Genomic DNA, 16,758 nt, shown 5'->3' with positions numbered 1-16,758 from the left:
CATTTAGTTTAATGTTATAGACCATTATACCACAGTAATACCCAGCTGTTATGTAACACTTGTCCCCAATAGTTCTCCAAGCATATTACACAGATAAACATTATTCCCATTTTATGGATGAAGACACTGAGGCCCAGACTGGTGAAGAGACTTGCCCAAGAATACACAACAGGGTGGGGCCAAGATGGGACATAGGCATGTCAAACTCAAAGCCTACTGAGGGCCACACAAACGAAAACTGATAGCTTTCAAGGCCACCAAAGAAAATGTACTTCTATCAGAAAGTCGTCTTTATTTGTTATAGATTGTATTATATTCAAACAAGACTGGAAAAATGATAAAATATACCTAAAGCAATAATTTTAACTGAGAATTGAATATGAATTTTATTGTATTATAATTTTATTAATAGTTCATAAAATGTGATGGGTAAAATTGTTATGAGCTCAGACATGTTTTAAATTTAAATATAAATTTAAGGTACTCCACTCCCCACCCCGACCGCCCATCTCCCAGCCCCAGGGCTACCAAGGCTCCCGATCCTGGCCAGTCATTGAGGCTGGAGCTGCTGGTAGGTCTCCCAGCCCCAGGACTGGCAGAGTTCCCCCAGGTCTGGCCAGGTCCCCAGGGCTAGGAGCCATAAAAAAATTTGATGGGGCCACATGTTTGTCATGCCAGATAGATCACAGTCCCAGACCAGACCAATAGCCACTAGGCAACACTGTCAGTCCACAGAGCACGTAGTAACAAAAGATATTATGTTAATATCTTTTTGAACATTTTTACTGTCCCCTATGTCTAGAGACTATATTTCATTTTGTACAGGTTTGAAATATTCATATTTCCTGGAGATCACCCAACACATGCTATTGTGTTTAGAAAGGGTGGATCCAGCTACACTCCTCTGCTTTCAAGTAGAGGGCGATGACAACACAAGCACCAGCAGGAAAGGGCCCTTCTGGCCAGAGATAGCTGCCAGCCTGTGATTGATATTCAATCCACCATATTTTTTCATTTAATCCCCTCCTTGAAGAATTAATCTAGGTTTGTCTCCAGTTGTTTCACTCCCTTTACTTTCACCCTATCTTATTAGAGCTGCCTGGCACCTTAATTGTTTTCAAAGCAGAGGCCACATTTGGGACATAAAATGAAGCTGCAAAGGAAATTCACACCCAGTGGTTTCATCCTGCCCAGACACCCACAGCAGCCAAGAGCCTCCCTCCGGCTTTTATCAGCCTTCTCTGCTCTGCCTCAGAGCTGACAGAGGTCGTGCCTCTCAGTCACGGAGATGTAGCCTACAGAGACAGTCGTCCCAGTTCACCCAGGGCCACAGAAGTGGAGCTATGACTGAAGTAGCAGGGTGCAGTCAACTAGTCATTTCTCCATGGCCACTGTGGTCTGTAAGTAGTATCCAGGGTGCAGTAGCCTTCGTCCTCAAAGCAAGGGAGGAAGGAACAGAGAGCAGCCAGAGCTAAACACTCAGCTAGGGCCTGGCAGCCAGAGAAACCCCAGGTGATGGCCAGAAGCAGCCAGATCATACTCTGAGGATAAGGCAAGCAGCAGCCAACTCCAGAACCTCTCCACCCAGCCTCAGGCCGGTGCGCAGGAGAGTACCCGGAGGATAGTCTGGCAAGAGCCATGCTTCCAAGAAGCTAAGCTACAATGCAGAGGAACAGAGCCTCTAAGGATTTATCTACATGGCATTTTAAAACCCACAGCAGCAAGGCTCAGAGCTGTGGGCTTGGGCTCACATGATGGCACTAAAAACAGCACTGTAAGCATTGTGGCTTGGGCCACGAAACCCACCTCCCTCTGCCAGCCTCACAGCCCAAGCTCCGCCCAGGCCCAAACTCTGCACAGCTTGTTAAGGCCATAGCACAGGCCCCGCATGCCTGTGTCTGTAGATCCAGGCTCTGAGACTTGCTGCTGCATGTTTTATAATGCAGCACAGGCTTTCTGCAAGGGGACAGTCCTGTATGTTAAAGGCTCTTCAGAGATAAACACACACCACAGGAATGTAAAGTTTGTCCCACACCAACTCCCAATGTACAGATGCTGGGGAAAACAAGCTAGGGCTCCTCTTGCAGAGTTTTTCCACTGATAGAAAAGTGCTAAAAGGAGAGAGCTGGTCTGGGTACATGTTGCCTTCCACAGCTATCAGAGCATGTTTACTTGTGCGGCACTTCCATGGCTGGTGAGAGGAGCACACTTGGGATAGCTATTGCACTATGCAGCCCTTCTTATAGGGCCAGGCCTAGTCCTGATTGGCTGCTTCTAAACCTTCCTCTGATTGGCTGGGTTCTGCACAGCCACTTCAAGGGCTGCTACTAACCCTTTACCAGCCAGTGAGGTGCTGTTGCCCTGTCTATGGAGGCTAGAAACACGCTAAAAGCATAATAAGCAGCTCATGTTCTGAGCTCCAGGAGCTGAAACTTAAAAGCAAACAATAATATCCCAGGACTCACAATATTCCCATGAGTGTTGGCAAGCCATCTGTCTACCGGTGTTGTCAGGATACTTATATAGAGACGTAGTCAAAGGGCCAGATTCTGATCTCAGTTACCCTAGTGTAAGGAAGGAGTAACTTCATGGACATCAGTGCAACCTGCTCAAAGAGTCTCCCATATGCACTGTTTATGGTCCAGTGGGAAGGAAGGATGGTCTTGAGCTCAAAACACTGGGCTGGGGAGGTCAGAAAATCTGGTTCCAGTTCCTGGTTCTGCCACAAGTTTCCTGTGTGAACTTGAGAAAGTCATGCTCACCGTGTGTGTGTGTGTGTGTGTGTGTGTGTGTGTGTGTGTGTGTGTGTGTGTGTGTGTGTGTGTGTGTGTGTGTGTGTGTGTGAGTTCCTGCATCTGAAAAGTAAGGCAATCAGCTTCCTCACAGAGGGGCTGTGAAACTTTTTGACATAGCTGTAGATGAGCAAAGCCTTTTTATTTACTGCAGCCCTTCCCTGAACCAAATACCCCAGTTTTTCTCACATTATCAGTCTCCGACATGTTATTCCCCTCATTTCTTTAAAGTTCTGCAGCCATGACCCTGATAACAGTTAATTAAAATGTACATTAAGCAATATCCTGAAGAAAACATTGCAGTTATAACTCCCTTATCTTCTAGTATTACATCCCTCTGTATTAACAGATGATCCAGTTAATAATGAGGGATGAAGGCATCCACAAACACTTAACTTCGCAGTTCGCTAGGTTGTTCATTAAAAGCATTGCTTTGTGGAATTATTATTGTGCTCTGTCTTGAGCCTCCAGCTACACTGCAGCAAATACACACTCACCAAGAGAAATTCATTGAACAATCCCTTCCCAATAAAAATCCTCCCTCTCCCCACAAAATAAACCTGTAAAACATCTTAAGAAGAAATTGTCACAAGTAAACAGATTGTTGGTGTGGTAGTCAAACAAGGCAGTTTTGTTTTGTTTTTTTAAACCAGCACTGCTTAATAATGGTCCAATCTTTTCTTTTTACGTTCTCTTTCAGAGGCATCAGAATTTTGGCTCTAGGTTGAAAATTGCATACCACATATTTAAAAACAAAACCAAAAAACACTTATTAACTTGACTATACTGAATTTAAAAAAAAATAATAAAGAAAAAAGGTAAAGGGAAGTTTGGTGACTTCAGATGCCTTTTCTCTAAGTATGTAGAAGTAAAATAAAGAGCTTCTTTTAAAAACAAAATGAAGAAATCATTAAGGCTTAATGTGGATCTTGGATTGTTTCAAAACATTCTACAATACATGCAAAGTAATACTCATTACAGCTGCTAATAAAAAATAACAAGGTCCCTTTGTAAAGGAAGGTGGTAATGCTGTACGCTAAGTTACTTAATGTCAACAAATCTCATCGCTATTTTTAGTGCTCGCTCTTCGCTTGCTGGCAGATGGCCTCATAATTCTAGAAAGGGTGGAGCAGTACCAGCAAACCCTCCTTGTGGGAACACAGCTTATATCAGAAGAGGAGTAAATTTGTGGGGATAGCTTATAACAGTGTTTTTCAACCTTTCTTTTAAAGTACCCAAGACTTCTCTCATGTACCCCTAAGGGTACCACTGATTGAGAAACATGGTCCTAGGGTAACCTGAAGTCTTGAAACTAGTGACATTCAACCTTTTCAGATTACTGTACTCTGTTCAGGAGTCAGATGTGTTTGCATACCACCACATTACATAAAAGTACTTACACAAACATGCAAAAGATATCACAGAAGACTACTACTGAAAATGAGCTGACTTTCTACCATCTTATTGTAGGGAATGTGGCAGAAGGAATGCAGTGCTGCTGAAGGCTGGGAGGAATGAGTCTCCCAGAGGTCATCTGCATGAGAATGCAAAAGGTGTGCATGTGTGATACCTTTTCAGGCAAAGCCTAATGGGTAGCAAGTAAGCCATGAGATTTGGTCTATTGTAAACATGTAGTTGTAAAATCACAATTTAAGCTGACACTTAATGCGGGAGTTGTGAGATCTCACCAATGCTCTGGGTTGTTGTGGGGGTCAGGGCAGTCGCCTTAGCTGTGTAAGACATTGATTACACAGGGCTCCCTGGTTTAAAGCATTGTGAGAGAAAAGGGGAGGGGTATTGGTTGAGCCAGCTTGCCAAGTGCCTTGGCCCTGCCTTGGCCATATAGCTATAAGCCTGGCTTGACTAACCCTCCCCACCTGTTGAAAGATAGAGCTGGATACTACGGTGTTTGTGAAACCCCACACTAGAGATACCAAGAGCTGAAATCACAGAGTGGCAGCTGAGGCCACACAGAGCTGAAATCACTGGGTTCTGCCTTAGGGCAGTTCCAAGCAGTGGGGTTAGGACCGGTGGGCAACAGCAGGACCAGTGGGTGGCTGGTAGGAGCAGCAGCAACCGCTGGTAGGAGCGGCGGCAGATGACAGCGGGCAGCTGGTAGGAGCGGTGGCGGACGACGGCAACTGGCAGATGGCTGGTGACAGCAAGGGGAGGCTACAGACAAGTGGACAGCTAGTATTGCCCTGGTGATGTATCTGTGGGCTTTGAGTTTGGGACTGCACCGCAGAGGGTACACCCTGTAACTGTGTGTGGCTGTGTCTACACGTGCCCCAAAGCACGTGTATGAGCTCATGGGAATAAGGGGACTTCGAAGTAGACGGCGTCCTTTCAAAAAGGAGCCCTGTCTGGACGCGCCGCGCGGCGGCAAGGAGCGTCAATTTCGAAGCGCGGCTGCTGCCCGCATGCTAATGAAGCACTGAATATGCATTTCAGCGCTTCATTAGTAAACTTCGAAATGGCCATTTGCATGGCCATTTCGAAGTTTGGGGCATGTGTAGACACAGCCTGTGTGTGGAAAAGGGCCAAGAGCCCCAGCAAGAGACTGGGTTCTACTGCATATGGGGATGGTATCTGGGTAAAAGGGGTTTTGTCTCTTCTGTGCTGAGATATACTGCATCTGTCGCTGTAACCTTGTGGTAGGTTACGGTCATTGAACAAGCCATTTCTATCTCAGACTCTGTGCTTGCGAGGTGGGGGGGAGAACCACCTTACATTATTATCAAGTAAATAAATTGGAATAAAAATATGGTACTTACATTTCAGCGTAAGGCACATGATGCAGTAGAAACAAGTCATTATCTGAATGAACTTTTAGACTGACTTTATTAGTATTTATCAGTACTCTCCAGATCCGCAGAAGTGGGTCTATCCCATGAAAGCTCATAACCTAATAAATAGTATTGTTAGTCTTTAAGGTTCTACAGGACTGTTTTTTTGTTTTGTAAAGAGACAGACTAATACAACTACCTCTCTGTGACTTTACTAGTGTTTTTATACAGCCTGTTGTAAAACTGGGCAAATAGCTAGATGAGTTGATGTACCTACTGGAAGACCTCAATGGACCCCTAAGATTACTCTTACCCCTAGGTGAGAAACAGTGCCTTATAACAGCTCCTTGAACAAGATCAGGTCTGGGTACTTTTTTTCTGATATATCTTACCTGCGCCAGGACTCTGGCCTGCACGGCTGTCTCAGTTGGAGAAAGCTTATATTTTTCTCCACACGCCTCACCAACATAGCTGTGCTGGCAAACTTCTAAATGTAGACCAGGCTGACAGTCCAGAGTCACCAAATGAGCCTTTAAAATCTGACCCCTGAGAAGTCTGTAAGTGTACTTAACACAAAAGATGTAATGCCCCTTTCAGCACTGCTACAGTCTCCATTTTAAAAACTCCTTGGAAGTGGACTTCTAGAAAGGTTTGCAATCTTGCAGCAATGTGGACTCCAGCATATTAGACGTAAGCTCCAAAGCTTGTCACTCTCACCAACAGAAGGGCCAATAAAAGACATTATCTTACCCACCTGGACCTATAGAAATGCTGTTTTCCCTACAGAGTGAACATCTGTGTTTAAAAACACAAAAGCTAAAGGAACACATTTAAGAAATGTTAAAAATATGCAGAAGATAAAAGAAGCTGAGATTTTCTACCTTATATATTATGTTATTGGAGCTCAGAACTCAAAGTGTATTACCTACCATGGATTAAACTTTGTACCATGTAGACCCCATTTCAGTCCCTGGACAGACTTCTACCTCCCAGAATTCCACAGAAGTTAGGTCTTGTAGCACACCCTAGGCAATGGGCTGAAAGAGCCTAATGAAAGACTGATTCACAGATGGATTCCTCTTGCCTGCGTAGAAGACACTTGAGACTCATTAAGAGCTGGCTTGTAGCAGCAGGCTAACTAGACACCTGTGGCCAGTTAAGGCCAGGAGGCTCACCTTAAAAGGGTTCCCTGAGAAAGTAGAAGTAGTGCTGAGTGAGCTGTGGTTTACAGAAAGTCCAACTAGGTACCTGAGTGAAGGTGCTATGGGGAGTGGGTGGAGAAGTGGCCTAAGGAAAAGGCTGCTGCAATCAGGGGAAGGGAAAAGCCCTCTTAGCTGCCTCTATTCAGGGTCCCTGGGCTGGAGTCCAGCGCAGTGCGTGGGCCTGGGCTCTCACCACCTTGCATCATGCCCTAAGAGGGCTGCCACTGCCAGGAATAAGGGGAAGTAAGAAGTGCTGAAGGGATTTTGCCCCAAGCTAAAGACTTGCATGTGATGAGAAGGGCTCAGTAAGTGGAGCCCCTCACCTCTCGAAAGACAAGAGGCAGTGTGAAGGTCACTACAGGCTGCATCTATACCGCAGCGATCCTTCAAAAGAAGTTCTTCTGGCAGCTCTCTTCCAAAAAAAACTTCTTTTGAAAGATATGTCCACACACAAAAAAGCGGATAGAAAGATTGATCCTCTCTTTTGTTAGAGAGCGTCCAGGCAGCCCCTGCTCATCTGAAAGAACAGGCCAGGGATCAAAAAATCGTACGCCACAAGGACTACTGTTTTGAAAGAAGGGCCCACAGAGAGTCCATGGGTTTTTTTTTAAGAATCTTTGAGAAAAAGGCAATCTTCTTCAGCTGGGAGAGGAAGACAGCTGCCGGAAAAGGGCCACGGTCTTGCAGTTTCAGAGTGCATTTTGTGTGTAGATGCTCCACAGGTTTTTTTGAAAAAGGCTGTGCTTTTCCAAAAAACTTACAGTGTAGATGCAGCCTGTGAGTCTCTGAAACATGCTAACGGCCACCAGGAAGTGTGGGACTCAGAGTGAGTGACCAGAGCTCCACCACAGTTTCCAGAAGGAGTCTGTCAATGGGGCTGTATGCAGTATAAATCCGAGTTTGACCCACTGGGACAGGCGTGCATCTAAAGGCAGAAGGCTGTTGCACGTTTAGCTAATCTAATATTATTTACAGACAAGCAGCCATGCTCCCAAGACACAAGGAGATTTGTGTGTTTATGGGTTTTGAGCATCAGCACTACCTTAGTCAGGGTGGAAAGTTGACATCCTCAAGCAAAAAAATTTTCAGACATTCATATGCAAATTTGACGGTGTCAGAAGGGGTCCTAATAGGGACTGGGAATGGTTTGTGTAATTTTCCACTTTAGGTATTCTCACCATCTTATCCACATTCACCCTGATTGAATTAACCCTGGAGTAATACTCCCATCTCTGCATGCCTGCTAGTTGTTTCTCTGTCTTTACCTTTGTTCAGTGGGGCTGACACTAAGGTAGGAGGGGGGCTGGGCTCTGTGCCCCAGAAGGGGCAGGGCCAATGGCAGAAATGAGGGAGGGTCTAGGGAAGTTGGCCCTTAGCACAGCTCAGGCTGTGGGACTGGACACACACACCCTGTTTTTCAGAGCTGTCAAAGTAGCAGCAGTGATGGCTGGAGCTCCAGGCCCTTTGAAACGCTGAGCCCAGGAGCAACTGCCCCCTTTGCCCACCCCATTGGTGGGCCTGCCTTCAAGCATCTGAAGTGAATTGCAATTCACAAAAGCTTATCCCATAATAACATGGTTAATTTTAAGGTGCCATTGGACTCCTTGTTTTCACTGAAACAGACTAAACAGGACTACTTCTAGAACCACATATTCCCACGCCCACAGAGTTTAACATCTGCTTGTGCCCTGGGAGACGGTAGGGGATACAGCAGGAGTGGGACTGTAGTATAATAGTGAGATAATCAGCATAATAAACTGTGGTCATAACTTTCTGTGGCCCAGCCACTGACAAGTGCTTTTTAGGCATCAAAGACTAGGTAAGGGGAGAGCTGAAGGAAAAAATAAATCGGTGGCTGTCTGAATTTTCACAAGGAGCTGCTCCCAGGTATAAGGTTCAATGATTTCCTGTTCTGGTTTTTAACCTCACAGTGTGCCTGGTTAAGTGCTATGGGATGTATACAAAGGGCTCAATTCTGCAGTCAGTCATACTGGTGTAAAACTGGAGTGGCGCCTCTGGAGCCACCAGACTTATTCTGAATTACACCAGTGTTGTGAGTCACTAAAATTTAGCCTACTAGTTAAAAACGTTACTGTATTTTCTCTTTACTATTAATTATTACTGCTCATTATCTGCCATGACTGGGAATAGCTTTGATGTAAGGTGCTTCCCTCATCTCTTATTGCTCTATTGTGGAAAGGGATTGGAGATGAAAGTATAAATATAAAACAGTGAGAGTAAAACAAGCCTCACACCTCCAAAACCAGGGGCGCTTGCCACATCAGCACGGAGGTGACAGTGATACGAGAGCTTCGGACCACTGTCTTTCGTTCCATTGCCCATGAGATTCAGATGGGCGAAACTGCTCTATTTCAAAAGAGATTTGCAGGCAAACCCAGTATTTTAGCAGCAGTGCTCTGCAATGCAGGATTACTGTTAATTATTTTAAAGGGACAACATTGTGGAAAACATGATCCAAGACATAAATAAAACTGCTGCTCCAAGGAACTTAAAAATCTTAGGGTTACTGGGGAACACCAAGAAAAATGTAAGGGCACTTTTGCAGCTCTAGAAGTGCCCCATGGTAGAGTAGACTAGGGTCAGATGTGTATGGGGCAGAACAGACAGGAATTCAGTATTGTATCAAGTATCAGAGAGGTAGCTGTGTTAGTCTGTATCTTCGAGAACAACAAGAGGACAACAAGAACAACAAGAAGTCCTGTGGCACCTTATAGACTAACAGATATTTTGGAGCATAAGCTTTCGTGGGCAAAGACCCACTTCGTCAGATGCATGGGGGTGGGGGTGTTTCAAAGGGGTATTTTTATAGACCTGTATACCCCTCTGGAACCGCAGCCCCCATGCATCTGATGAAGCGGGTCTTTGCCCACGAAAGCTTATGCTCCAAAATATCTGTTAGTATTGTATCAGTGAACCTCTCGTCTTCCCCTCTTTGATGGGGTGCACTGGCATGGCATAGTTATTACAACCTGCTGAGCTGGAATCTGGGGGGTGGGTTGAGCTGTTGATGGCTCCACTCAACTTGGGAGTCTTTGGCTGCATTCCTGCAGGATGAGCCTTTGCGTCTAGGCTCAGCAGGAAGTACCACCCAACAGGACTTGAGTGACAGCCCTTCCCAGCCTGTTGATTACCATGTATGCTAGGCAGGCACGAAAGACAGCTGTCTGACCAACAATGTAGATTGTCTGTCTCTGCTCCACACCAGCTTGCATTAGATCTTAGACTCCAGCTTTTGCCCTGGTTTGCCTTCGCCTTTGCAATTAAATTGCTGTCTGTAACCTGGCACCTGACTTTGATCTAGTAACCTGACTCTGCCTTCTGACACCTGCCTCTCAGTTCACCCCCCTGTCCTGTCTTGGCCTCTGACCTGCCAGTAACTGACTCAGACTGACTTCTGCTTCGACCTCCATGTCTAGCCACCTCCCTCCCTCGGACTGAAGCCAGCAGCGGTGTGGGGCTGAAGCTCTGAGCTCCCTCCACCCCACAGCTGCAGCGCTATACACAGAAAGGGGCAGTTCTGAGGGCATGTCATCTCCCCAGCCCCACTCAGACTGGGTCCTAGATGGGAAACTGGAGTCAGGCAGTGCAGGGCAGCTGCACCTCTGGCTTGGGGAGCCATGGAGTGGTCAGCCAGCTGTGGCATTTCCCCATCTGCTGCTGCTGATGCCCTGGGCTGTGGCTGCTCCCCAGCCCTCTCTGATTGCTCACTCAGCTGGTCAAAACTGCCTGGGTGGCTCCAGGCTCAGCAGAGCCCTGGGGCAGAAGCCACTGGTACACAGTCACAGACAGGTAGGTGGCCTGCTGAGGTGAGTCAGAGGCTGGAGGTGGTGCATCCTCCCTGTACCCTGCTGTTCACAGGTGGTCAGAGCCCTGCTGACCTTTGCTCCTTACCAGATGGAGGCAAACTATGCCAATGACCCAAGAGCAGCAACGAAGGGTCCTGTGGCACCTTATAGACTAACAGAAAAGTTTAGAGCATGAGCGTTCGTGAGTTAACTCACTTCTTCAGAAAGTTAACTCAAGTGAGTTAACTCACGAAAGCTCATGCTCTAAACTTTTCTGTTAGTCTATAAGGTGCCACAGGACCCTTTGTTGCTGCTACAGATCCAGACTAACACGGCTACCCCTCTGATAAATGACCCAAGAGTTTCCACCTTGGCTCAGAGCCCCCAGGCCCCCCACCATCCCCTGCTGGGCCCCAGAGTTCTTTTAGCATGTTGGGGGGGTGCATGGGGGCAGAAAAATAAAGGCTGAGAATCCCTGCATCTTCTTGGTTAGCTAGAGGAGTCTCAGAAAGAGTGGAGTTGGTGTAGCCACCCGCAGCTAGACTCAAACCTGGGACCTCTGTGCAGGAGCCTCTACAGTTTGAGCTAACAGCCAACGAGTTGCTCAGCTAAGGTTGTAGAGTAGACTCGGTCTTTCTCTCTATAAGTGGTCTAGGTGACACTCCATGGGACAGTGAAACACACCCCTAGGTATGTGAGTTACATTTGCTCCTCAGGGCTAAGGGAACTCAAAAGCCACATGAAACAGATAGTACCAACAGGCAGATACGACTGAATACTCTCAGACCCGCTGAGTAATGAGATGCCAGTTTTACTTAGTCACATTTCAGAGCAGAACTGTATTTTTAAAAGGTCAATTTTAGCTTCCAATAGCAGAGAAAAGTCAATTTTTTCACAATAATTATTAATCATTTTTATGGCAAAGGTTTCCTGGGGACCCCAATAAATCCTTCAGCAACAAAGGGTTTTGTTGGTTTGCTTTTTGGAGTCAGAAAGAGGCTGGAATCAAAATCCTGATCCAAACACTCTCAGACTTTGGAGGGATCTGATTCCGGATGTAAGCATTATGGTTCAGATTCATCTTGAGTTTATAACCAAAGAGGGTTTCTAGTTAAAAGCTCGCTCTAACCAGCTACAATAAATAAATTAAATAAGCACATTACCAGAGCTTCTGCAAGGGTAAAAAGTAGGATAATGCACTGAGGCAAAACTCAGGTGCCTGCAGCCAGGTGCCAAAAATATCAAATTGCACTGGCACAGCTCATCCCAAATTCAAGCAGAAATAATCTACCCTGAGATAAAATTTGCCCATCTGTACTAGAGGTTTGCATCAGTGCAGTTACATGAGTGACTAGCTACTGATTGCCCAGTGCAAACAAAGGCCACTTCTCTTCTGTTTTGAAGTGACATTGGGCATTGGAATTTTTGCCAGATCAATTTAACAATCTTTACAATTTCCTTTAGTGCTTTTGGCTGTATGTGTATCACAGCATCCTAGTGAATGGAACAGCATACCAAATTAGTTAGCCTTGCCAATAGCAAAAGATTAGGACCACATTTTCATTGGCTTCCAAAAATAAGCTTGCAATATTTACAGGTGCATCCATTTGTGAGAGTGAAATCAGTGTTTGCGCCTCATAAGCACCCAGTCGTGCATGTAATTATCCAGTTTATGCATATGGGGAGACCTATTTTTATAGATCTGCTAGAAATGTGGCCCTTAATTATCACGTTTGACAGCAAGTGGGATTGTTGAGTGGATGTGATTAGCAGCCCTTTGCTTTTTGGTAATTAAGGCTGACTGAGGGGATTCCCTGGTCAACAATCCTTTCCTGAGATGTGTCTTTTGCAGTCTCCATGAGGCACAGCATAGTTTTTTTTAAACTTCCAAAAGAACTTATTTCAGCTATGTTGCAGCCATTCCTTGGCTCTCTGCTTAAAGTGCAAATAATAAAAACTGTTTTAAGATTGACTTTCATATTTCATATTTCAAAAAATGCAGTCCAGTAGCACTTTAAAGACGAACAAAATAATTTATTAGGTGATGAACTTTCATGGGATAGACCCTCTTCTTCAGACCATGGTTCTGCATAAACTGGATCAACATGGCTATGATCTGAAGAAGTGGGTCTATCCCACGAAAGGTCACCACCTAATAAATTATTTTGTTAGTCTTTAAAGTGCTACTGGACTGCTTTTTTGTTTTGCTAGAGTGAGTGAGAGAATGCTTTAGGGCATGCAGTAGCATGCTTCACCAAGCGGGATGACAGGGGAGTGGAGAAATGGGAAGTTGCCTGGGGCAGGGAGGGGTGGGGGGGGGCAATGATTCAAAAGGGCTCCTGGCTGCTGCTGCTCCCCCCCCCTTCTGACCAAGGCCCTGCCCCTTCCTGGAGCATGGGGGTACCCCTCCCCCACAACCTTGCTCAGGTGCTTGGTAACTCTGTTGTGAATTTGTTCCCATTGTTCCTGAGTATTGGAAATATTTCTTTTGAAAATTTTAGTCACATTAAAAAGAATTGGAAATGACCATTTCTCGTGACTTTCCCCCCACCCCACTTCCATTCTACTCTGCCTTAAAAGGAGTACTGTGTCCAGGAACTTTTTGTAATGTTGGGTCTCGTACCATCCTCCCAGGACATTTTGCAGCCAGACCTGGATGGTGGGGAGGACACCTCTGGTGAGTTTTCATTTTAAATAGTGGGTTAAGGCAGTTGGGTGTGATCTGGGGTGGCTGTTGTACCTATATAGCCCAGGGCCCCTGGAACAATTTGTTAATGTTTCGGGGGATGGAGTGTCAATCTTCCTTGCACATCTCCATAAAGCTCTCAGGCAGGTGCACTTTAATTCTTCTCATGAGGTTTTGGGGGAGAGCTGCCTTATTCCAACCTCCTCTATAGGACCCCTTTCCATGCCAAACCACCAGTAAGTAATGTGAAGTCATGGCACCACAGAGCAGTGCAGCAAAACAACTGGCCTTCTGCCCACACTGAGTCAGCATCTGTTCCTTATTAATTTTTCTTATTCTAAGCAGACTAATGTCTGTTTTTGTAACCTAGAGGAAGGAGGCAAAGGAGCATTAAGCTACTATATGAAAGCACAAGTTGCTCCACCCCAGGCTGCTTGGGGAAGGGAAATTTTTACTCTCCCAGCAAAGCCAGGGAGAGAGGGCAGGATGCATGAGAAAGCTGTGGGAGGAAAGCACAAGCTGCTCTGCCACGGCCAGACCACCCCCTCCCTTCCCCAGGCTGCTTTCTTTCTGTGCCCCTGGGGGGAAGGGAAAGGCTTAATGCCGCAGCAAAGGGGAAGGAAAAGCATATGGTGACCATCACTAACACAGCCTCTAGTTCTCCCCTACACCTGCTAGCAGCATGCATAACTGCAGAAACTGCTTTTGCAGTCACAGGCTTGGAAGCATGCCCCCAGTCTGTGCCTTACCATGGCTGGAAGCAAACCTTGTCAAGAAGGTCCCTTAAGATCTCTGTGTAGTGCCTGCCGCACATAGGATGCTTAAAATGCAAAATTTGTCCTTGCATGAAACACATCCCTATTGTTTCACAGAGGTTCTTTCATGAGATTCTTTTGTGTGTTATTAAACTTATCTACAATCAGTGTATCTCCTTAATATCTGGTCTTCACTTACATTTTGTTCCAGTGTGCTCAACACCAGGGTCTTTGACCACCACTTGCCCGCCCGCTCAGACTGGCACAGATCTGTAGGAGAAAACAAACACAGGAAGACATGTTCATAGAGCACATGGAAACCACCCAAAAGGAGAGGGCACAGTTAAATGTGTAAAGGAGAACCATGCTGCAGGAGAGTCGCGCTGGTAGGAATGAAAGGAGAACCCTGAGACAGTGTGAACTGGAGACCCAGGAGGAGATGGTGCAGCTGTTCAGGCAGGAAACAGAGCTCCTGCAGTGCCTGATACAGGAACACAGAGCCCCATTGCAGCCCATGGTGAACCTCATGCCCTCCTCACCATGTTCCCTAACCTCCCCTCACTGGCACCCGAGAATGCAGGGTGGAAGGTCAAGGGCAGCCTTGAATTCTATTCCCAGGGACTCTTCTGAGAGCAGAAGGCTGACATTCCCCCACCTGTGATGGCAAAATGCCCTTGTTTATCCACGTTGAAGCCCATGCCATGGGCTCTCTAGTGTCTCGAATAAAAGCAATTAAGCTCACAAAATCAGCTCACAAAATGATTGTGTTGTATGGTGGATGGGGGGCTTCACAGGATTTGCAGGCAAGCACACATCAGTCAGGAGGCACCTTCTCAAGAGCAACAGAGATGACTGTCACATTGCTGCCTGGTCATTTATAAAGTAATTTTTCAAAGCCTCCCTGATTAGCCATGCCCCTCATCTCGCTCTCCTTATTACCCTGGTGTCTAGCTGCTCATATTTCATGCAAGGATGGAGGGCTGAGGCAGATCATCTGGCCAGTAATTTTCCCCCCCTCCCTTGCTTGTACATAAATTATGAAGCAGACAGCAGACTGTCACCACAAGGGGAATGGTACCTTTACTGAGGTCTAACCAAGTCAGGATGCACCTGAATCTGGCTTTTAAATGGCCAAAGGTACTTTCTACTACCATTCTACCGTTGCTCAGCCTGTAGTTGAACTGCTCCTTACTGCAATCCAGGCTGCCGGTGTATGGCTTCATGAGCCAAGGGAGTAAGGGGTAACCTGGATCACCCAGAATCACTATTGGCATCTCCACATCTCCACTGGTGGTTTTCTTGTCTTGGAAGACTGTTCCATTCTGCAGTTTTCTGAATGGACCAGATTTCTGAAAGATGCATGCATTATGCACCTTGCCCCGATCATCCCACGCTGATGTCAGTTAAAAGGCCGTTGTGATCCACCAATGCCTGCAGCACCAGGGAGAAGTACCTCTTGTGGTTTATGTACTCTGTTGCAAGGTGATCTGGTGTCAGGACAGGCAAGTATATTCCATCTATTGCCCTGCCACAATTAGGGAACCCCATTGTGGCAAAACTGTCCACTCTGCCCTGCACATTTCCCAGAGTCTTTTATAGTAGAAGGGTATTAATTGCCTTTGTTTCCTGGGTGACCGCAGCTTCCACTGTAGATTTGCCCGCTCTGATTGCCCACTGATCGGTAGCTGTCCAGCTTTGCAAACTTCCACAGAGCTATTGCCACCCACTTCTGAACTGTCAGAGCAGTTTCATTTTGGTATTGCAGCACTTCAGAGCGGACAAAAGCAATTCACAAAGCTCCATGGAAGTGGCCTTATACACGCAGAAGTTTTGGATTCATTGCTGATCATCTGTTGCCTGCAGAACATGTGGTCCCAGCAGTCTGAGCTTGTTTCACAGCACCAGAATTGGTGCTCCACTGTGTACAAAGCATAAAGTGCAGCCAGCATCTCCCCTTGCCTCTTTTCCAATGTCTCTCTTTTGCACAGGGCCATGTCCTCTTCAGAGTCTTCATCGCTCTCACGGCTGCTTAGGCTCTGCACATACTGCAGCACAATGTGTGAGGTGTTCCTAATATTTGCCACAACTGTTTTAAGCTGTACGGGTTCCATTCTAATCTTGTAATAGCATTTCCATGGGTATGAAATAAGGACAAAAAAACCACTTTCTGCCATTGCTTTCCAAAGGGTGGGGGAGGAGAAAAGAGCTGTAGGGGATGCCGATGACATACACCCAGAATGATCTGCAGCACATTTTTGTCTTGTCAGACACTGGGACAGAAACCCACAATGCAACGGGGCAGCAGGAACTGTCGGACAGGTACCACAGTGCGTTGCTGACAAAGTCAAAGCTGGCAGCTCTAATGGGGATACACTTCACTGACTTTATGTACCAGGTTGGACATGCCCCTTCAACTTTACAAAATCAGGTGCTAGAACTTCAACCCCAACAAATTCAACAATTTCCTAGTGTAGACATACCCTCAAACTGTATCGAGAGGGGTTTAGATTGAACATTAGGAAATGGTTCCTAAATATGAGGGTAGTAAAGCACTGGAACACATTACTTAGGGAGGTTGTGGAATCTTCATCACTGGAAATTTTTAAGAGCAGCTCAGACAAACATCTATCAGGAATGGTCTCAATTATACCTAAACCTGTCCTGAGTGCAGGGGGCTGGATGAGAAGACCTCTTGAGGTCCCTTCCAGTCAATACACATCTACAATTTGAA

Source organism: Carettochelys insculpta, chromosome 6 (genome assembly GCF_033958435.1).
Source record: "Carettochelys insculpta isolate YL-2023 chromosome 6, ASM3395843v1, whole genome shotgun sequence".
NCBI lineage: Eukaryota > Metazoa > Chordata > Testudines > Carettochelyidae > Carettochelys > Carettochelys insculpta.
The sequence above is the reverse complement of the archived record's forward strand: the minus strand, read 5'-3'. Positions refer to the sequence as shown.